This window comes from Pristiophorus japonicus, chromosome 15, assembly GCF_044704955.1.
Source record: "Pristiophorus japonicus isolate sPriJap1 chromosome 15, sPriJap1.hap1, whole genome shotgun sequence".
NCBI lineage: Eukaryota > Metazoa > Chordata > Chondrichthyes > Pristiophoridae > Pristiophorus > Pristiophorus japonicus.
The window spans coordinates 85,312,359-85,334,609 of NC_091991.1; the positions used below are offsets into that span (position 1 = coordinate 85,312,359).

Consider the following 22,251-nt stretch of genomic DNA (forward strand, 5'->3'; position numbering starts at 1 on the left):
ATGTAACTTGATGAACGTACCACAATGTATCCTGGATTGTATGAATCGTACCTTGAAATGTAAAGTAAAGAAATGTATTGAACGGAACTGCAGTCAGCATCCAAATGTAATGTATGGAATTGCTGACCGCATCCAAATGTACTGAACTGCTTTCGAAGGTATTGTGCAAATTTATATATGAATAAAGTATATTTTGAAATTTAAAAAAAACACGGATGCAGCGTGCTGGCTCTTTTCAGTGCTGCTCAAAGGCTCAAAGGCTGAAAGGGAGTGCTGAGTGCTTTGAAGTGTTGCTGCTCAATGGCACTCTCTGCGAATTGACTTCTTGCAGAAACTCGTCTTTCCACTTTGGCTGGCTCTGGCCTTTTGGCTCGGGACAAGCACCAATTGGGGAGAAGAGGAAAATCTACATGTCGACCGACCAATGGGTGTGCCCGGAGGCCCGCCAAGGTGCCGGACTGGCACCAAGAAAGATTGAAGGCTTCGGCCAAAATACACACCGAAAGGAGGAATCTGCAACCTGGATGGCGGCCAACCGAGCGGCGAACCAGGGCGTCTGAAACACCATCCGAGTGACGGTAAAGAAAGTGGAAGGACAGGCAACAATCAACCGGGACCTCGTTGTGAAGAAAATGCTGCTGGGAACATGTGGCATGAAAGTCGCTGATGTCTTCGCCTTGCAGGACATCCCGAGGAGAGGTTACTTTGATGTAACCTTCAGAACCGTCACCCTATGCTTGAAGTTCCTGAAGGGATTGAAGGAGGCGAGTGAACCACTGCGCTCAGTGTTGACTTGGCAACCACTGTTCACCCTCCCGTCGCAGAGGAGACGCACTATCACAGTGCAGATGTACAACTCCCACATCCCGGACATTCCTCGCCAGGTATGTCGATGGGGCAGGAAGCAGCATCGACCTGAAAGACTTGCACAGGATTTGGACCAGCAAGCGCCAGATCCAGGTCACCATGAAAGTGAACACCAGCGGAACCATCCTGCAGTCCCCCTCTAGCTTCGCCATCGGAGGAAGTCGGGGCTACATGGTGTACGCTGGCCAACCCAACGTATGCCGTACCTGCGGGAAGGCAGGCCATGTGGCGGCATGCTGCAAAACTGTCATCTGCTGAAACTGCAAGAACGAAGGCCACCAGACAAAGGACTGTAAGTAGACCAAGTGCTGCAACCTCTGTGGTCTGGCTGGGCGTCTTTACAAAAACTGCCCCAAATGCAACTTCAGCTGTGTGCAGGCGGCAAAGAACATTGCACGAGAGGAGGAGGAAGCTGAGGAACACAACGCTCCAGAGGAGACCTACACCACCCCGCCCCGACCAGCGCCCTGGGCAATGAAGCAACCGCCCTCGTGGACTCCGAACAAGTCGGTGAGGAAGAGAAGCCTGCTACGGCGAGCTGCGAGACACCAGCACCCACAGTGAAGCTCTCCCCCAGCACACCGAGTCCAGGAACGAGGAGACAGCAGATAATGAAGCGGGATGGGAGACAGTCAAGAAAAAGGCCCGCAAGCGTAAGGAGAACAGGCGAGCAAGGGGCCCCTGCTGAAGCGAAAGGGAAGAGGCGGCTAACGCCCACAAGACAGCAGCGACGGCAGCTCGTCTGATGAGGAAATGCGAGACAAAGCCCCTCACTACCGCCACCAGAACCAGAGGCAATACGCCAACCCACAGCCACAGGTGACCGGGAGCAGTGAAGTGACCAGCACAACCCACCTTCGGAATACCGGGAGCGACGCAGCGATCGAAGCACACCAGCTGGAGATCGCTGCGACTGATGAAAAGAGGGAACCACCAACACCAGGCGAGGACAGTGCAGAGGACATATCGAACTTTCTGACAACACTGCACCAGTCCCCTGGTTGAAACACTCCCACGGCAGAGGACGACCAGTATGCCAGCCCAGGTGAAGTAGACTTTTACATTGAAAATCTATGTATGCAGGAACCAGCCACTGGGCAGGTCTCCAACGTAAAGGACAGTTTATTTGAAATGTAAATGTTTTTAACTGTAACCTGTAACTTAAACATGGATTTAAAAATTGCATCTGTTAACGTGCGTAGCGTAAAATCCACTACGCGATGTGTTTCTACCTTGGGGTACCTTACTAAGGTCAAAGCAGACCTGCTGTTCTTGCAGGTGTGCGGTCTGCCGCACTTCGGCAGTTACTGGCAGTGGTCACGATGGTGGGCCCATGGACCATCCATATGGTCAGGAGGCAACGACTGCCGGTCTTCCGGCCTAGGCATTCTGCTGCGGGGAGGCCACTTCACCATCACCGAAGTTAAGGAGATGGTGGGCTGCCACCTCCTCATAGCAGATGTAATGTACAAAAATTCCCCTCTAAGGCTAATTAACGTGTATGCCTCGCCTCTCAGAAGCGAGCGGCTGGCCCTCTTCCAGCAGCTCCCACTGCTGCTGGCGACGTCCAGGCCGGTCATTCTGGGCGGTGACTTCAACTGCATCATCAATGCGGCTGGACGAATCAGCAGAGCAGACAGCAAACTGGATGCCACGTCCAGACTCCTGATGGACACGGTAAAAGATGCCAAGCTGTGTGACGTCTTCAGCAACCCTGCAGACGGAGCACCGCGCAGATACACCTGGTCGAGACCAGACGGGTCCGTCCGTTCCAGAATAGACTTCCTGTTTGTGTCCCACATGCTCAAGGTCAGATCCACCGATGTCACGCCGGTGTTCTTCTCTGACCACTGCCTCCTACTGGCCGACTGTCGCCCACAGGAAAACCAGAAAGTTGGCAGAGGGATATGGAAGCTCAACGTGAAACTGTTGACTCCGGAAAATGTGGAGGAACTCAAGAGGGATTACAAAGGTTGGAGAACCATAATACCCCTCTGTGATTCCCCGATGCACTGGTGGGAAACAATCAAGACAAACATCAAGAGGTTCTTCATCCTCAAAGGTGTTCAGGAGCCGAGGGGGAGACAGAGGGAATTGTCCCAACTCCAAAAGAATATGCAAAACCTGCTCCTGTTGCAGTCGATGGAGGTCGATGTCGCGGAGGAACTCGAAGAGGTGAAGGGCCAGCAAGCCTCGCTCTTTGCCTCAGAGTCCTCCAAATTCATTTTCCGCTCCAGAGTCCGTTCCGTCGAGCAGGATGAGACGTGTTCGCACGTCTTTTTCCAAAAGGTACACAGGGGGAGCTCTGTGATCACCAGCCTAAAGGAAGAAGACGGTTCTGTGACGTTTTCGCAGCCTGACATGCTGAGGATCAGCAAATCCTTCTATGCCAGGCTGTATGACGTCAAGCCCACAGACCGTGCGGCCTCCCTGTCTTTCCTGTCGTCTATCACGGAGGTCCTAGGCGACTTCGAGCAGGAGAGTCTGGACCAACCGTTAACTCTGGACGAGATGACATAGGCCGTCCGGTCCCGTGCGACGAGTAAAGCTCCCGGAAGCGACGGCTTACCAGTCGAGTTGTATTCGGCTTTGTGGGACTGGATGGGCCCAGACCTGCTGGAAGTGTAAGGGGGTATGCTTCTGGCTGGCAGCATGTCAGAATCGATGAGGAAAGGCATCATCACCCCCATCTACAAGCAGAAGGGAGAGAGGGAGGAAATCAAAAACTGGCGGCCATTTCGCTGCTCAATGTGGACTACAAGATCCTGTCAAAGGTCATCTCCAACAGGGTCAAGTCTGCTCTTGAGCTGGTGATTCACCCGGACCAGACCTGCGCTGTCCCTGGCAGGGAGATCTCTGATAGCCTTGCGCTACTCAGGGATACGATCGCCTACGTGCGGGACAGTGGGGTGGACACCTGCTTAATCAGCTTAGACCAGGAGAAAGCCTTTGACAGGATATCGCACACGTAGCTGATGGACGTGCTCTCCAAAAGGGGGTTTGGGGAGGGAATCCGCAATTGGGTCCAACTGCTCTACACAGACATCAGTAGCGCAGTTCTAATCAACCAGTGGGAAACTGAAAGTTTTTCGATCAGATCTGGAGTCAGGCAAGGCTGTCCTCTCTCGGCTGTCTTGTTTGTGTGTTGTATCGAGCCCTTTGCCGGGTCTATCAGGAAGGATGCGGGCATTAGAGGGGTGATGATCCCAGGCAGCGGAGGCGCTCAGGTCAAGACCTCCCTGTACATGGATGACGTAGCCATCTTTTGCTCGGATCCGCAGTCGGTCCACAGATTGCTCACAATCTGCGACCAGCTTGAACTGGCCTCGGGAGCGAAGGTCAATCGCAGCAAAAGCGAGGCCATGTTCTTTGGCAACTGGACCGACCGATCCTTCATTCCCTTCACCGTTAAGCCAGATTACCTGAAGGTGTTGGGAATATGGTTCGGAGTGGACGGGGCGTGCGCCAAAAACTGGGAAGAGCGTATCGCCAAAGTGAAGCAAAAACTGGGATGGTGGAAGCTGCGCTTCCTCTCCATGGCAGGAAAGAACCTGGTCATCAGGAGCGAGGTGCTCTCGGGGTTGTTGTACGTGGCGCAGGTCTGGCCCATCTCACGCTCCTGTGCCACGGCAGTCACCCGGGCCATCTTCCACTTTGTCTGGAGGTCCAAAATGGACCGTGTCCGCAGAGACACAATGTACAAATCTCTGGACAGTGGAGGAAAGGATGTTCCAAACATGACCCTCATCCTGATGGCCACCTTTGTGAGCGGCTGCATCAAGCTGTGCACAGACCCCCGGTACGCAAACACCAAGTGTCTCTACGTGCTGAGGTTCTACCTGTCCCCGGTGTTGCGAAGGATGGGCCTGGCCATGCTGCCGCGAAACGGCCCCACCAGCTGGACCATGCCTGTCCACCTGTCCTTCGTGGAAACGTTTTTCACAAAAAACTCCTTTGACCACAAGGCCATAAAACAGTGGTCAGCACGTAAGGTCCTGGACGCCCTACGAAAGAAGGAGAGGGTGGACCCTGTCGGGTGGTTCCCTGAGCAGACTGTCGAACTCGTTTGGCAGAATGTCTCATCGCCAGAGCTTTCACACAAGCACCAAGATGTAGCTTGGTTGGCGGTGAGGAGGGCCCTACCCGTCAGAGCGTTCATGCACAGCCGGCGTCTCAGCAGCACGGCACGGTGCCCCCGAGTCAGCTGCGGGGCGGACGAGACTGTCACCCACCTCCTTCAGGATTGCCCCTTTGCAAGGTAGGTCTGGAAGAGATGCAGTGGTTGCTGTCGAGGTTCATCCCGAGCAGCTCCGTAACACAGGACTCTGTGCTCTACGGGCTGTTCCCAGGGACACACACTGAGACAGACATCACCTGCTGCTGGAGGGCCATCAACTCGGTGAAAGACGCACTTTGGTCTTGCCGAAACTTGCTGGTCCTCCAGAGCAAGGAGATGTCCATGTCTGCGTGTTGCAGACTGGCGCAATCCAAGATCCAGGACTACGTGCTGAGGGACGCACTAAAAATTGGTGCAGCCGCCGCAAAGGCACGGTGGGGAAGAGCCACAGTTTAAAGCCCTTCCGTCACGGTAAACCCAGGGGCTGGAATCAGTATAAAACTCCCCTCGGGCTGCAATGGTAAACCTTTTGTATACATAGAGCACCATGATCTGCAAACACCTATGTTGTGCCATGTATAATGCAAGTTCTGTTGCGTAATGCATGTTGGAAACAAATGTAACTGTACCCTCACTGTGTACGTATGGTGACACACGTAATGTAACTTGATGAACGTACCACAATGTATCCTGGATTGTATGAATCGTACCTTGAAATGTAAAGTAAAGAAATGTATTGAACGGAACTGCAGTCAGCATCCAAATGTAATGTATGGAATTGCTGACCGCATCCAAATGTACTGAACTGCTTTCGAAGGTATTGTGCAAATTTTTATATGAATAAAGTATATTTTGAATTTAAAAAAAACACGGACTGCAGCGTGCTGGCTCTTTTCAGTGCTGCTCAAAGGCTCAAAGGCTGAAAGGGAGTGCTGAGTGCTTTGAAGTGTTGCTGCTCAATGGCACTCTCTGCGAATTGACTTCTTGCAGAAACTCGTCTTTCCACTTTGGCTGGCTCTGGCCTTTTGGCTCGGGACAAGCACCAATTGGAGAGAAGAGGAAAATCTACATGTCGACCGACCAATGGGTGTGCCCGGAGGCCCGCCAAGGTGCCGGACTGGCACCAAGAAAGATTGAAGGCTTCGGCCAAAATACACACCGAAAGGAGGAATCTGCAACCTGGATGGTGGCCAACCGAGTGGCGAACCAGGGCGTCTGAAACACCATCCGAGTGACGGTAAAGAAAGTGGAAGGACAGGCAACAATCAACCGGGACCTCGTTGTGAAGAAAATGCTGCTTGGAACATGTGGCATGAAAGTCGCTGATGTCTTCACCTTGCAGGACATCCCGAAGAGAGGTTACTTTGATGTAACCTTCAGAACCGTCACCCTATGCTTGAAGTTCCTGAAGGGTTTGAAGGAGGCGAGTGAACCACTGCGGTCAGTGTTGACTTGGGAACCACTGTTCACCCTCCCGTCGCAGAGGAGACGCACTATCACAGTGCAGATGTACAACCCCCACATCCCGGACATTCCTCACCAGGTATGTCGACGGGGCAGGAAACAGCATCGACCTGAGACTTCCACAGGATTTGGACCAGCAAGCGCCAGATCCAGGTCACCCTGAAAGTGGACGCCAGCGGAACCATCCTGCACCCCCCCTCTAGCTTCGCCATCGGAGGAAGTCGGGGCTACATGGTGTACGCTGGCCAACCCAACGTGTGCCGTACCTGCGGGAAAGCAGGCCATGTGGCGGCAAGCTGCAAAGCAATCATTTGCCGCAACCGCAAGAAGGAAGGACACCAGACAAAGGACTGTAAAGAGATCAAGTGCTGCAACCTTTGTGGTCAGGCTGGACATCTGTACAAGGCCTACCCCAAGCGGAATTTCAGCTATGCGCAGGCGGCAAAGAACATGGTGACACGTGAGGAGAAAGCTGAGGAGTGCAACGCCCCAGAGGAGACCGACACCTCCCTCCTCTCCAAGTCACCGTGCGAACAAACCACTGCCCTAGTCGACACTGACCGAGAGGAGGAAGGAAAGTCTGCCACGGCAAGCCGCCAGACACTAGCACCCAGCAGTGAAACTCCCCCCCCGAGACACCGAGTCCATGGAAGAGGAGGGAGCAGAAGCTGAAGGAAAACAGGAATGGCAGCTCGTCAAGAAGAAGGCGGCCCACAAGTCAAAGGAAAAGGGGCCTCCTGCAGAAACGAGAGGCAAAAGACAGCTACCGTCCACGATGGACAGCAGTGGCTGCAGCTCATCCGATGACGAAGGGCGAGGCAAAAGCCCCCACTACCACCAGCAGAAGAAGAGGCAACACGCCAATGCGACCAGCGCAGTCCAGCTCCGGGACCCCGGGAGCAGTGATGTCACCGATGCACCCCCACTCTGGATCTCTGGGAGCAACGAAGTGACAGATGCATCCCAACTCCAGAACGATGTGAGCGACGACACCACAGGGGATGCACACAAGGAACAACCAACACCAGGCGAGGGCAGCCCAGTTGACATGGAGGACCCCCCGTCCACACTGCTGGCATCCCCTGGTCGAACTATCCCCAAGGCAGAGGACAACCCATATCTCAGCCAAGGTGCAGTAGAAAAGTTTTAAATTAACCTATGAATACAGGAACAGGCCATTGGGCCTGTGTGATCTAAATGTAATTTTTGGACTGTAACCACCAATTTAAAAATGGGTTCAAAGATGGCATCCATTAACGTGCGTAGCATTAAGTCAACTACGCGATGTGTTTCCACCTTGGGGTACCTTGCCAAGGTCAAGACAGACCTGCTATTCTTGCAGGAGTGCGGCCTGTCGCACTTCAGCAGTTACCAGCAGTGGTCGCAACGGTGGTCCCACGGACCACCCGTTTGGTCAGGAGACAATGATTGCCGTTCCTCCGGCCTGGGCATTCTGCTGCGGGGAGGCCACTTCACCATCACCAAAGTTAAGGAAGTGGTGGGCGGCCGCCTCCTTGTAGCAGATGTATTGTATAAAAATGCTCCTCTGAGGCTAATTAATGTGTATGCCTCGCCTCTCAGAAGCAAGCGGCTGGCCTTACTTCAGCAGCTCCCACTGCTGCTGGCGACATCCAGGCCGGTCATTCTGGGCGGTGATTTCAACTGCATCATCGATGCGGCTGAACGATCCAGCAGAGCCGACAGCAAACTGGACACCACGTCCAAACTCCTGATAGACGCGGTAACAGTCGGCAAGCTGTGCGACGTCTTCAGCAACCCTGCAGACGGAGCACCGCGCAGTTACACCTGGTCGAGACCAGACGGGCCCGTCCATTCCAGAATAGACTTCCTGTTTGTGTCCCACATGCTCAAGGTCAGATCCACCGACGTCACGCCGGTGTTCTTCTCTGACCATTGCCTCCTACTGGCCAACTGCCGCCCACAGGAAGACCAGAAAGTTGGCAGGGGAATATGGAAGCTCAACGTGAAACTGTTGACCCCGGAAAACGTTGAGGAACTCAAGAGGGATTACAAAGGTTGGAGAACCGTAATACCCCTCTGTGATTCCCCGATGCACTGGTGGGAAACAATCAAGACAAACATCAAGAGGTTCTTCATCCTCAAAGGTGTTCAGGAGGCGAGAGGGAGACAGAGGGAATTATCCCAACTCCAGAAGAGTATGCAAAACCTGCTCCTGTTGCAGTCGATGGGGGTTGATGTCGCGGAGGAACTCGAAGAGGTGAAGGGCCAGCAAGCCTCGCTCTTTGCCTCAGAGTCCTCCAAGATCATCTTCCGCTCCAGAGTCTGCTCCGTCGAGCAGGATGAGATGTGTTCGCGTTTCTTCTTCCAAAAGGTACACAGGGGGAGCTCTGTGATCACCAGCCTAAAGGAAGAAGATGGTTTTGTGACGTCTTCACAGCCCGACATGCTGAGGATCAGCAAATCCTTCTATGCCGGGCTGTACGACCTCAAGCCCACAGACCGCGCGGCCTCCCTGTCTTTCCTGTCGTCTATCTTAGAGGTCCTAGACGACAGTGAGCGGGAGAGTCTGGACCACCCGCTAACTCTGGACGAGGTGACAAAGGCTATCCGGTCCCTTGCGATGAGTAAAACTCCCGGAAGCGATGGCTTACCGGTCGAGTTGTATTCGGCTCTGTAGGACTGGATGGGCCCAGACCTGCTGGAAGTGTACGGGGGTATGCTTCTGGCCGGCAGTATGTCAGAATCAATGAGGAAAGGCATCATCAGCCCCATCTACAAGCAGAAGGGGGAGAGGGAGGAAATCAAAGACTGGCAGCCCATCTCGCTGCTCAATGTGGACTACAAGATCCTGTCAAAGGTCATTGCAAACAGCTGGTGATTCACCCGGACCAGACCTGCGCTGTCCCCGGCAGGAAGATCTCTGATAGCCTCGCGTACTCAGGGATACGATCGCCTACGTGCGGGACTGGAGAGTGGACACCTGTTTAATCAGCTTGGACCAGGAGAAGGCCTTTGACACGATATCGCACACGTACCTGATGGACATGCTCTCCAAGATGGGGTTTGGGGAGGGTATCCACAATTGGATCCAACTGTTCTACACAGATATCAGTAGCACAGTTCTAATCAAAGGGTGGGAAACTGAAAGTTTTCCAATCAGGTCTGGAGTTAGGCAAGGCTGTCCTCTCTCGGCTGTCTTGTTTGTGTGTTGTATCGAGCCCTTTGCCGAGCCCATCAGGAAGGATGCGGGCATTAGAGGGGTGACGATCCCAGGCAGCGGAGGCGCTCAGGTCAAGACCTCCCTGTACATGGACGACATCACCGTCTTTTGCTCGGATCCACAGTCGGTCCACAGATTGCTCACAATCTGCGACCAGTTTGAACTGGCCTCGGGAGCGAAGGTCAATCGCAGCAAAAGCAAGGCCATGTTCTTTGGCAACTGGACCGACCGATCCTTCATTCCCTTCACCGTTAAGCCAGATTACCTGAAGGTGTTGGGAATATGGTTCGGAGTGGACGGGGCGTACGCCAAAAACTGGGAAGAGCGTATCGCCAAAGTGAAGCAAAAACTGGGATGGTGGAAGCTGCGCTTCCTCTCCATGGCAGGAAAGAACCTGGTCATCAGGAGTGAGGTGCTCTCAGGGTTGCTGTACATGGCACAGGTCTGGCCCATCTCACGCTCCTGTGCCGCGGCAGTCACCCGGGCCGTCTTCCACTTTGTACAATGTACAAATCTCTGGACAGTGGAGGAAAGGATGTTCCGAACGTGGCCCTCATCCTGATGGCCACCTTTGTGTGCGGCTGCATCAAGCTGTGCACCGACTCCCAGTACGCAAACACCAAGTGTCTCTACGTGCTGAGGTTCTACCTGTCCCCGGTGTTGCGAAGGATGGGCCTGGCCATGCTGCCGCGAAACGCCCCCACCAGTTGGACCATGCCTGTCCACCTGTCCTTCGTGGAAAAGTTTTTCACAAAAAACTCCTTTGACCACAAGGCCATAAAACAGTGGTCAGCACGTAAGGTCCTGGACGCCCTACGAAAGAAGGAGAGGGTGGACCCTATCGGGTGGTTCCCTGAGCAGACTGTCGAACTCGTTTGGCAGAACGTCTCATCGCCAGAGCTTTCACACAAGCACCAAGACGTAGCTTGGTTGGCGGTGAGGAGGGCCCTACCCGTCAGAGCGTTCATGCACAGCCGGCGTCTCAGCAGCACGGCATGGTGCCCCTGAGTCAGCTGCAGGGCGGACGAGACTGTCACCCACCTCCTTCAGGATTGCGCCTTTGCAAGGTAGGTCTGGAAAGAGATGCAGTGGTTGCTGTCGAGGTTCATCCCGAGCAGCTCCGTAACACAGGACTCTGTGCTCTACGGGCTGTTCCCAGGGACACACACCGAGACAGACATCACCTGCTGCTGGAGGGCCAACAACTCGGTGAAAGACGCACTTTGGTCTTGCCGAAACTTGCTGGTCCTCCAGAGCAAGGAGATGTCCACATCTGCGTGTTGCAGACTGGCGCAATCCAAGATCCAGGACTACGTGCTGAGGGACGCACTAAAATTTGGTGCAGCCACCGCAAAGGCACGGTGTGGAAGAGCCACAGTTTAAAGCCCTTCCGTCACGGTAAACCCAGGGGCTGGTATCAGTATAAAACTCCCCTCGGGCTGCAATGGAAAACCTTTTGTATACATAGAGCACCATGATCTGCAAACACCTATGTAGTGCCATGTATAATGCAAGTTCTGTTGCGTAATGCACGTTGGAAACAAATGTAACTGTACCCTCACTGTGTACGTATGGTGACACACGTAATGTAACTTGATGAACGTACCACAATGTATCCTGGATTGTATGAATCGTACCTTGAAATGTAAAGTAATGTATTGAACGGAACTGCGGTCAGCATCCAAATGTAATGTATGGAATTGCTGACTGCATCTAAATGTACTGAACTGCTTTCGAATGTATTGTGCAAATTTTTAGATGAATAAAGTATATTTTGAAATGAAAAAAAACACGGACTGCAGCGGTTCCAGGAGAAGGCCCACCACGTTCTGTGGGAGCACCTTCACCACACGGACTTCAGAGACAACTGGGGACGGACAATAAATGCCAGCCTCGCCAGCTGTGCCCACATCCCGAGAATGAATTATTTAGGAAAGTTCTTATCTGTCCACGAAAAGATTTGAGTCGTGGCCACAGATTAATTGCGGGATCATCAAATCAGAAAAGTGGTAGGAATTAGCGCCACAACTGCTGCTGTAGCACGGAGTTTGCACCATGTCTGTAAAACAGGATAGTGAACAGGTTCTGTGTCACAGACGGATTGCCAGAGTGACAGAGGACTGTAAATTAGGTCACGCCGACTAAAGGGAGTTGCAGCTCTGATTTCCCCGTGAGTAGAGGATCTCTGCTGGCAATCTCAGCCCAGGGCAGGTGTCGCGGGGGGGCTGCAGGATAAAGGTGAAGGACCACCGAGAGGCCCTGTTTGGGCAGTACCTCAGCAAACAATCAGAAGCCGAGAGCCAGTCTAGGCGTGCATGTACGACACAGAGCAGAGGACGGGGCAATAATTGTTTAACTATTCCAACAAGTGCGTGGTGAGAGTCGGCCTCTTCTGAGTAACGTTTGCACGAGCTTGTGAGTGAGCTGAGGTGCGTTTGCTGCTGTACCTCGAGTTATACACACTGTGTATTTCAAGTCATCCTCGACCCCGGGGGTTAAATTGTGCTTCATTCGTTCTAAACTGCGAGAGTTCACTAAGCAGGTCCCTTCATCCACAGAACGTGTCAGTGACCAAACCCTGAGTCTTCAATCAGTGTAACTGATTGAGAAATCCCGGATTCTTATTACTTGAAGGGAGAAACCAGACGAACCAGAGGATTCAAAGTCGGCTTGGGTTTTGCTGGAACAATTTCTGCCAAAGAAGGCAGAAATTGTTCCAGCAAAACCTAAGCCGACTTTCCAGTTTTAATCGTACTGCTTTCAGATAAAATACCGAGGCAAGGTCAGAGCAGCAGAGGTGCTTGCCAAGCCAGGTGTGCTGTGCGGTACCTGCTCGGTGAGGTGCCGGCGCTTGCATTGCGTTGGCTCGGTGCTTTTCGGGACTCGGCTGGAGGTTTTTCCCCGCTCTCTCCACTGGCGCCAGAGAATCGCCCTCCTCCAGCACTCGCCCACTCGCAGACACACTGCCCTGGTCCCCACACAGCTCAGTGCCAGCCTGGCCCTCTTCCTCTCTCACACACACACACAGCTCCTCGGCACAGTGCGTAACCCCTGAATACCTACTTTGCAATCGTGCCTTACACTTACAGTACCTTGACTTTCACAGTTGCCGAACTCCTTAAATTGTTTTCTCGACATCTTCATGATTTTTTTCCCTCCCAGTGCCACCTGGAGTCAGCTGAGACTAAGCACCCGTGGCAATTCGACTCCTAACAGAGCACGTCCGCCAAATAAAGGGACGTGTACACAGAATGCCTGCTGGCTTCGCTCCATGGAACAGAACACCAGTAATGAAGGCTCCATTCAGCAAGAGACCTGCAGACCAGAAGACCTCTGGTCCACGGAGTTAGCTGCTTTCAGCCCCCGGGACTGCTACAATCTGGATCAGCCCCCCCCCCCCCCGGTTAGGGAGAGGAAAATGGACCCCGGTTCCGTCTCCTCATCCCTACTCAGTCCCACTGCCGGTTAGTGCTCGCAAGGGCACGTTGAGGGAGTAGCGGGTCGGACACAGCAGTCAACAGACAGGCCACCGTGGGTAGGGAGTTAAATGGGGTACAGTGTGTGTGTTACGGGGGAGTCGGATGGGGTACAGTGTGTGTGTGTGAGGGGGTGGGGAGTTGGATGGGGTACAGTATGTGTGTGTGACGGGGGGAGTCGGATGGGGTACAGTGTGTGTGTGTGAGGGGGTGGGGAGTTGGATGGGGTACAGTGTGTGTGTGTGTGAGGGGGTGGGGAGTTGGATGGGGTACAGTGTGTGTGTGTGTGAGGGGGTGGGGAGTTGGATGGGGTACAGTATGTGTGTGTGACGGGGGGAGTCGGATGGGGTACAGTGTGTGTGTGTGAGGGGGTGGGGAGTTGGATGGGGTACAGTGTGTGTGTGTGAGGGGGTGGGAAGTTGGATGGGGTACAGTGTGTGTGTGAGGGGGTGGGGAGTTGGATGGGGTACAGTGTGTGTGAGGGAGTGGGGAGTCGGATGGGGTACAGTGTGTGTGAGGGTGGGGAGTCAGATGGGGTACAGTGTGTATGAGGGGTGGGGGGAGAGGGATGGGGTACAGTGTGTGAGGGGGGAGTTGGATGGGGTACAGTGTGTATGAGGGGGTGGGGAGTCGGATGGGATACAGTGTGTGTGAGGGGGTGGGAGTCGGATGGTTGCAGTGTCTGTACCCATTGCACTCCCCACCCTCTCAGCGACCCAGTGCCCTCCTGCATCTCTTCTATGCAATACGGGTACATTAACCCCTCTCCCAATTAATTCGACATGGCACTCGTATCTCATTCCAACCCCATTCAATATAATACTTACTTACACTCCTCATTCAAGCTGGTATTCCCCTTCCCTACCCGTTTAAACTCTGACTCCCCTCCCCTCCCCTCCCCTCCCCTCCCCTCCCTTAGGTCAAGTTGACACTCTATCACTGTTCCCCATTCCAATAGCAATTGTTAGGTTTGATAACTGGCACAATTTTCTTGCTCTACAATACGATTTGGAAAATTACTCCTCCAGGCAAAGTCGGAATGTGACGTGACACAGAGTTCGGAAGACAAGGGACGAGGTCTGTTGACAGAATCAATCATCATGCTGCTTACTGAGAGAGAAACCAGCCCAATATTCAAACTGATTAACTGGTGAGTTAGCTCATCTTTTGTTTGTGGAATCTTCCTGTTCCCAATTTGAGACGGACGTGTTTGCTTACACAACAAGAATGACTGAGCTTCATCAGCTGAGAAGCTCTTTGCAATGCCTGGCGGAGGTGAACGGTGCGATTTAATTGAAGATTAGTCTGTGTAAATGAACAATAATGGACCAGTGCACGGGCTGCATTGAGGAATAGAGGATAATTCGGGATAAAACTGATTGGCTGAAGGACTCGATCTCACACCTGCGCCAAGACATCTATTACTGTTTAATTGAAAAGGACATAGACAGGCTGAGTGAGTGGGCAAACATTTGGCAGATGGAGTATAATGTTGGAAAGTGTGAGGTCATGCACTTTGGCAGAAAAAAAATCAAAGAGCAAGTTATTATTTAAATGGAGAAAGATTGCAAAGTGCCGCAGTACAGTGGGACCTGGGGGTACTTGCATATGAAACACAAAAGGCTAGTATGCAGGTACAGCAAGTGATCAGGAAGGCCAATGGAATCTTGGCCTTTATTGCAAAAGGGATGGAGTATAAAAGCAGGGAAGTCTTGCTACAGCTAAACAAGGTATTGGTGAGGCCACACCTGGAATACTGCGTGCAGTTTTGGTTTCCATATTTACGAAAGGATATACTTGCTTTGGAGGCAGTTCAGAGAAGGTTCACTAGGTTGATTCCGGAGATGAGGGGGTTAACTTATGGGGAAAGGTTGAGTAGGTTGGGCCTCTACTCTTTGAAATTCAGAAGAATGAGAGGTGATCTTATCAGTGGAAACATCCTTTCTGCATCCACCCTGTCAAGTCCTCTCATAATCTTATAAGATTATGTAAGGGCTTGATAGGGTGGATGCAGAGTGGATGTTTCCACTGATGGGGGAAACTCGAACTAGAGGGCATGATCTTAGAATAAGGGGCCGCCCATTTAAAAATGAGATGAGGAGAAATTTCTTCTCTCAGAGTGTTGTAAATTTGTGGAATTCGCTGCCTCAGAGAGCTGTGGAAACTGGGACATTAAATAAATTTAAGACAGAAATAGACAGTTTCTTAAACGATAAGGAGATAAAGGGTTATGGGGAGCGGGCGGGGAAGTCCATGATTGGATCAGCCATGATCTTATTGAATGGCGGAGCAGGCTCGAGGGACCATATGACCCACTCCTGTTCCTATTTCTTATGTTCTTATGTTCATTAACCTAAAACCAGTGATAACAATCAGCACTTCACAATGAAGCTGCCTCCTGCCATTTCAGGGCATTGTTCATTTAGAACTGTAGTCAATGCAACAAAATATAATGCTTATATTAACTCACTGACGGTGATTAACCCCATCCATTCCGTCACAAGGCTCTTAATTATCAATTCTACGCAATTAATAAAGGAACTGAAGTTATGACAGAAAAGATTGGCATAAGGCATGGTTCAAACGGGTGTCCACAGACTCTTGAGGGTGGGAGGGGGTCCAGGATGTACCACTGAGGCGAGGTTAAAGGTTAAAGGTTGAGGCTAGGTTAAAAGTTGAAGGTTGAGGACAGAGAGCCGGAGGAACATAGAAACATAGAAAATAGGTGCAGGAGTAGGCCATTCGGCCCTTCGAGCCTGCACCACCATTCAATATGATCATGGCTGATCATGCAACTTCAGTACCCCATTCCTGCTTTCTCTCCATACCCCTTGATCTCCTTAGCCGTAAGGGCCACATCTAACTCCCTTTTGAATATATCTAACGAACTGGCCTCGACAACTTTCTGTGGTAGAGAATTCCACAGGTTCACAATTCTCTGAGTGAAGAAGTTTCTCCTCATCTCGGTCCTAAATGGTTTACCCCTTATCCTTAGACTGTGACCCCTGGTTCTGGATTTCCCCAACATCGGGAACATTCTTCCTGCATCTAACCTGTCCAATCCTGTCAGAACCTTTTTACACAGAGGGTTGAGAGTCTACGGACTGTACCACCGCAGTTAGTGATTGAAGCAGAGACCGTGCCAATGGTTAAGATTGCTTACAGAGCTGGTGGAAGGAGAGGGGGGATAAATGCCGAGACATGGGATTGGGTCTCCTGCTGATGTGGAGGATAAACATGGACTGTTTAGGCCGAACAACCTCTTGCCCATTTTTAATTTCTATGTGATAGAGAATTCAAACAGGCTGCATTTAGACAGGTTGAGAAAACACAGACTCCCATGTCTACGTGCAACTGAGCACATTGCATTAAGTCATCACTCAACTTGACATTTTAGGACCTTTGGGTAGCGAGCCAATTAAAGGTTAAAAGACTATCAAATGAGCCAATAAGGTCAAAGAAGGCAAGTTCTTTTCTGTAAATTGAACCAGGTATAAGTACAGCCATTTTGACCATGTGGTCTCAGAAGGACAAAGGCCTGGCATAAAGCCAGAAGCTTGTTGCTGCTGCCAAAATAAAGTTACATTAAAACTACAACCGGAGTTCGTATTTCATTGGAAATTAAGAGATCTAACAATTTTGGCGTCACGAACACGATCGCTGAGGGAAGAAACTGAATTTTGGACATTGGACCTACATACTGAGGTAAGGACTCCTCTTTATAAAAGTCCTCGGTCAAAAGTCTAAATTCGCCTCTCCTTCTACGCAATTCCAAAAGCCTCCGGTTTGCGAACCCTCCGGTTGGTAGTTGGCTCAAGGTTCCATAGACGTCTAACTTCGGCGGTATGTTAGTTAATTAATCACCGACCCACTGATCGGCTGGAAAGCCTACGACTTGAGACCCCAGTAAAGAAATCAGTATTATGGCAGCAGGAGATAAGAGCAAAGAATTGCCTCCAACTGTTAAAGGCGGGCGGGCACCACCTGAGGTTTCGATAGATGAAATCCTCGAACAGTTGAAAGAATACATAGAGCAACAATTCAACTTATCTAAAACCTGTAATAAGATTGAATAAAAATACGGTACCTCCAAAGGACAATGGTCCTTGGACGAGATTAAAAGGGTCTGGGGAAAAACGACCCGTATGAAAAATAAAGAGCGAACTAGATGGTCTCTAGCCGTTATGGGAAAGATCCGAAAGTGAAATTAAATTATAATGCGTTCCCAACATGATCGAGAACTGACCAGTACAAAGGACCAATTGTAAGCTGTTTGTGAACAGCTTCAACAGAAAAAACTTGAACTTGAAAAGTCGGAAGCGGAAGTTAAAGTTCTTAAAGGTGAAATTAAAGAATGGAAAAAATCATTAGGTCAAGAGACAGTAATAGGAAAAGGAAAATGTATCGGTCAATTCCCAGGGTACCCATGTTTGGATAAATTAAAAACGCAAACCCGAAGACACGACCGAGGAATAGATACGGATTCTGAATCCTCTGACGATACAGGGTCGGAGGATGAACAATTAGGGGTGCGCTTTGCCCCATTTAAAAAAAGACGAGTTGTAGTCAAATCAGAAGAGACTGCGGATGAGGGCGGAACCAAAAAAACGAGGAAAATGGTGTATACAGAATACTTATTTCATGATCTGGCAGACCCAGAGAAAATTGATAAATGGTCCAAGGAATTGCCCAATCCAAAGAAAGGGGGAGTGAAAACATGGGACCAATTGGACCGCTTAAGAAATATATATCAACTTCATCCCTGGGACGGAGTGCAAATTTTGACCATAATGGTGCCAAAAACACAGGGAAGAAAATTGCACAAGGTAGAAGAAGCTTTGGAGCAGGATGAGCAAGAATTAAACGCAGGGTGGGAGACGATTAAACACTGGCTGCAAGCCTTCAGTCCAGCTAAGACAGACTGGGGAAGAATTGTAGCCTGCCAACAGAAAGGAACAGAGGAGGTCCTGGAGTATGACGAGCGTTTTAGATGCACGTGGCTAGAACATTCGGGTATGAATAATACGGATGAGGAAATGGATGAACAAGTGTTTGGACCCATGAAAGCAGCTTTCGTGGCAGGTCTAAAGCCAGAACTGTCCAAAATGCTTAAGGTAGTGTTACCGGACTGGGAAGGTAGAGGAACTACCTTTGCAGCGTTGGTGGATCGATGTAACCAATTAGATCGGGATATGGGAGCTAAAGTCCGAGTTGTACAGGCTATGGGATGGAAATCCCAGGATTCCGATAAACTTACCCGGAAAATGTCATTATTGTGGGAAAGAAGGTCACTGGGCCAAGACGTGCAGGGCAAAACAGAAAGGTCACGGCCGGGGAAGTGGACGCAGCCAGGGATACAATTCAGCCAACAAGCCAGGCTTGTCACAAGATACCGACCTCATAGAAGCATTTAAGCGACTGACAATACAACAACAGAAGGAGTTACTTGGGATCGCAAAAAACGATTACAGCCCACCCTGGCCCCTTTCCTCGCACTAATACAACAAAGGGGAGATGGGCTATATATAACTGTGAGGGTGGGCGATAAGGATGTGGACTGTCTTTTAGACACGGGGCGGAATTAACATGCTTACCCCTACAGTATGGAGACTTTTTGCCGTTGGATGGTAGGGCACGTACAGCCTATGGAGTTGGAGGCCATAAAATGGAAATTAAAAGGACAACACCTTATACGGCTGGGTCCACATGAACTAACCATGCCGGTCTGGATAGGCCCAGTAGATCAACCCCTTTTGGGAATGGACGTTCTAATCCAAGTAGATTCATGGTTGCATTTTGAGGATGGTCGGGTGACATGGTCAATCAGAACTTTGAAGAAAGAAGGATTGAAGGAACACCCGATATGGGCTAAAGATAAGAACGATTGTGGCCTACTCCAGATGGAGCCTGCGTCATTTACTGGGACCAAGCCTCCATGCACTAAACAGTATCCCATCAGTCCAACTGCCATCGCAGGAATCTTACCGGTTATTCAGCAATTGGAGAAACAAGGGGTGCTTATTAAAACGCATAGCTCCTCCAATAGCCCCGTGTGGCCGGTACAGAAATCTAATGAGACTTGGCGTTTGACTGTCGATTATAGAAAAGCTAACCAGTGTATTGATCAAAAAGCTCCTTTGGTCGCAGATCCCTCCACCATTTTTAATGCCCTCAAACCGGAACATAAATATTTCTCGGTTATAGATATGGCCAACGGATTTTGGTCAGTGCCTCTGGCGAGGTTCGACAGTGGTTTGCTTTCACGGTCCAAGGACAACAGTATACTTGGACCCGGTTACCGCAGGGTTTCCACAACAGCCCTATGGTATTCCACATGGCTTTACAAAGCCATTTGCGAGAATTACTTCCCCTGTCATCCACAGTCATCCAATATGTAGACGATATCCTGCTAGCTTCAAACACGGAAGAACAGCATGAACAAAATTTACGAGCTTTGCTGGACCACCTTTGGCTGAAAGGACATAAAGCCAGCATCGACAAAGCACAAATATCCCAAGAAGAGGTTGTATACCTGGGACAAAAGATTTCACAAGGAAAGAGAGAACTTACCCAGGATAGAACTGCAGCCATGCGGGCTGCTAAAAAACCCACCACTATTCAGGAACTAAGGTCTTTTTTGGGATTGTGTAACTTTAACAGAAATTGGATTGACTCCTTCACACAGCTTGCTCAGCCACTGAATGATATTTTAAAGGGGAAACGTGCCTCTAAAGAAGCCATCACCCTCACTAAGGAACAGCAAGAGGCTTTCCTGAGTTTGAAAAAGGCCTTGTGTTCGGCACCGGCTCTGGGAATCCCCGACAGTGGTAAGCCATTTACCTTGTTTGTCCATGAGAAAGAAGGATACATGACAGCTATACTGACATAAGAACATGGGGATCGGCAAAGACCTATTGGCTATTATTCGGCAAAACTGGATGCGGTAGCCCTCGGATGGGGAAGTTGCCTAAGGGCCATGGAAGCTACATGTCGAGCGGTAATGATCACTGCAGGTCTAGTCCTCGACCAAAAGCTGATTGTCAAGTGTCCCCACACCGTACATGCTTTGCTGTCTATGAATAGAATGTCTCAGGTGACAGCAGCTAGATGGACCCACTGGACAGCAGTTTTGGAAGCTCCTAATCTCCATATCGTCCAGGCCAGCCCAGTTAATCCCGCAACTATGCTCCCGATGTCAGAATCGAAGGAGCAAGAGGAGGGAGAATGTGAAGAGCATGACTGCATGGAGATTTTAAAAGAAACAGAAGAAGCAGCCTTAGCAGCAGAGAAGCCTCTGCACAACCCAGACCTCATCCTGTTTACAGATGGTTTCTCCTTTGTTGACAATGGTACCAGAAAAGCAGGATGGGCAGTTACAACCTTATATGAGGTAGTGGCAAAAGGATGTTTACCCTCAGGAACGTCAGCACAACAGGCCGAGTTACGGGCCCTGTCAGAAGCATGTCGAATAGCAGAAGGACAGACAGCTAATGTCTACACAGATTCACGTTATGCTTTTGGAGTCGCTCACGACTTTGGTCTGTTATGGCGGAAAAGAGGATTCCTCATTGCTGCTGGTACACCTATCCGAAATGGAAAAGAAGTGCGAGACTTACTAGAGGCCATACAATTACCTCAGGAAGTGTCCATCCTGAAGTGTAAGGCCCATACCAAGGAAAATATCACAGAAGCACAGGGAAATGCCCTAGCCGACCAGGCAGCTAAAGATGCCACCTCACAGGGTGTTCCCCCAGAAGAACCAACACAGATGTGCAGATTGACACGAGACCTTCAAACAATGCAAGGCGAGTGCTCCCGAGAGGAAAAATGGACATGGATTGAGGCAGGAATTAAGGTATGTGAAGATGGTGTCTGGAGACAAAGAGTTACCGACAAGCCAGTCGCGCCACAAGCGCTTATACCTTTTTTAGCCCAACAGATCCACTCGTGGGGACACTTGGCCTCACAACAGATGACGGCACGGTTCCAGAAAAGCTGGTGGGGTTGGGGATTTAAAAAACATGCCCAGCTGGTAGCAGACCGCTGTGTGGTCTGCCAGAAAAATAATTCTGGACCCATCACGGTAATGCCCCAACTGAGGCCCCCTGCCCCTGTCGGACCATTCCAGCATCTGCAGGTTGATTATATATCTCTTCCTTCATGCCAAGGATACACTAACATTCTTGGTCATGGTCGACAGATTCTCTAGATGGTAGAAGCTGTCCCAACTAAAAGAGTCACAGCCAATCACACCGCAAAGGTCTTGTGTAAGGATTACATTCCCCGATGGGGAGTCCCAAGTAGCATTGACTCAGATCAGGGAACACACTTCACAGGTGTTGTCTGCCAAGATCTGTAGGTTACTGAACATTACGTGGGATTTACACTGTCCTTATCATCCACAATCATCAGGACAAGTAGAACGAATGAATCGAACTCTGAAACAACGGCTTGCCAAATATCACCAAGAAGGAACACCATGGCCCCAGGCTCTACCAATAGTGCTATGTAGCATTAGGGCAACCCCGAACAGAACTACAGGTCTAAGCCCATTTGAAATTATAACAGGAAGACCCATGTCGCTGCCAGGAACTATTGATTTAAGGAAAGCTGATGTTCACTTAATGAGCGACATTTTGTTATCATACAGTCAGAACCTAACCAATGCTATTAGTTCTGTTTCCCGACAGGTATCGGCAGCTTGGGGTAATCCACCCGAAGGAGGACATCATCCCGGGAGTCTGGGTGTATGTGAAAAAGTTGCATAAAGAACCTTTGGGTGCCAAGTGGGAGGGACCTTATCAAGTGTTATTGACCACCCAGGCAGCTGTTAAAGTCCAAGGAAAGAAAGCCTGGATCCACGCTTCACACGTTAAATGAGCATCCATAACTGAAGCTGAAATCTAATAAGGACAATTACTTTTTGCCAAAATGTATAAATTTACTGTATTACTGACTGTAGGTATTCTAGGCATAGGCCTACTTCTTACTAGCCGACTCTCTGCACCAAAGGGAAATAGTAGAGTACCAAGGGAATTACATGTAAATACCTTTTTATATATGTCATACATTTATGCCAAACAAGGTAACATTTCTAGTTGTTGGGTGTGTGCGCATATTCCTAT

General features: G+C 50.4%; 1 protein-coding gene across 1 annotated transcript in view; it reads right to left on the reverse strand.

Annotated features, from left to right (window-relative positions):
* svopl (SVOP-like) overlaps positions 1-12,772 on the reverse strand; it is a 126,993-nt gene extending 114,221 nt beyond the window's left edge. Inside the window, exon 1 of the mRNA XM_070901689.1 lies at positions 12,743-12,772. The gene's annotated coding sequence lies outside the window, so the exon portion shown is untranslated. The remainder of the gene's footprint in view (positions 1-12,742) is intronic.
* Positions 12,773-22,251: the final 9,479 nt, after the last annotated feature.